Genomic DNA, 1,642 nt, shown 5'->3' with positions numbered 1-1,642 from the left:
GTTCGGCAAAAGACACCGATAGTATAAGTATTAGGCTTACAAAGAATAAGTCCTGGGGTAGATTTGCTCGACTAAATGCGGTGTTCCAGCATGGCCACAGTTAAATGACTGAAACTAATAAAAGAGTAAACATTTAGTTGAAAGCCAGGTTAAAAATTTAGGCGATAAACAGGAACGAGGTCATTTAGCCTGCCAACCCGGAAACTGCAGCACATTGCTCGATCTGCTAGAAACAGCAGCCAAATAACCTTTTAATTAGACCCTAACGTCCCAAAACAAAGGATAAAAGTGAAATATCTGTTTAATCACATCATATTACAAAATGTCGAGACGGTCATAGCAGGATGTATTTATTTCTTGGTGTTAAACATGTCTAGCAACGTTGGTACAGGTCACCCTATCAAATGCGTGTAAAACGTAGAAGTCGAGTCTCTCTCTAAGCATTTGTAAACCTTTATACCAGGGGTTCTCAACCATTTTTTTTTTTATCTGTGGACCCCTTTGATTACTATTTCATTCTAGTGAACCCCCTTACGCCATTCGTTGTTTAAAAACTAGTTTTATACAAACTTCTTTCAAAATACCCATTTTATTTTTCACACATTCCCTTGTGTAGGTTGAACTATGTAAAATGTTAGAGAAAGAAACCAAATTGTTTCTTGCAATATATACATCTAAAGCAAAATCTTTCTGTTGCGTGGACCCCTAAAATCTTATATGGATCCAGATTGAGAACTACTGCTTTATACAATTACTTTTCCAGTAACTGTCATTTATTATGAACGTAGTTATTGCTGTTTTGTAACAAAAATTCAGCCCCGATCTAGAAAGTTGGTCATTAAAGACATTCTAGCCATGGTCATCAGTTATTTTTCCCCCACTTAGCGATCGTGAATCGAGTACTATTCAACCCTTTTCTGTTATAATTCCATACATTACTGGAATATAAATGGATTCCTATACTCGACTGGGGCATTATATTGAACTCCAGAACGTTTAAAGACAAATTTGACACCAGTGGGATTTGAGCTCAGAAAGTGAAGGGTCATAATTAAACATTACAAGTATTTGGTCCCCATTAACTCTTTTGCTTTAAAAACGTATTATTTGACTGCTATTTTTAGTAAGTTGAACGATCACGTAGACGTAAGGCTTCCTACGTTAGCATGCTTAATATTTTCGTTCGTGGTCTATGCGAGCACATTATAATCTTATTTAACTACAATTTTCTATCTCCATGTAAATCGAACATTATTAATAACATAATTGGGAATTAAGAGTAGTCTATAAAAACAACTGAAGAATATGTGAGAAATGGAAGAACCTGCGCAGCACTGTTAAACTATAAATATAGACGTTATAAGTACACAGATAAAATTGAATATATATTTTAAGTGTGTATAACCACATGGTTCCTGGTTCAGTCCCACTGCGTGGCATCTTGGGCAAATGTCTTCTACTATAGCCTCGGGCCGACCAAAGCCTTGTGAGTGGATTTGGTAGACGGAAACTGAAAGAAGCCCGTCGTATATACATACATACATATACATATATATATATACTTTATTTAAAAGCAGCAGAAATATAACAATATATATACTCCGGTATATATATATATATATATATATATATATATATATAT

Source organism: Octopus bimaculoides, chromosome 1 (genome assembly GCF_001194135.2).
Source record: "Octopus bimaculoides isolate UCB-OBI-ISO-001 chromosome 1, ASM119413v2, whole genome shotgun sequence".
Taxonomy (NCBI): domain Eukaryota; kingdom Metazoa; phylum Mollusca; class Cephalopoda; order Octopoda; family Octopodidae; genus Octopus; species Octopus bimaculoides.
Note: the sequence above shows the minus strand (reverse complement) of the source record.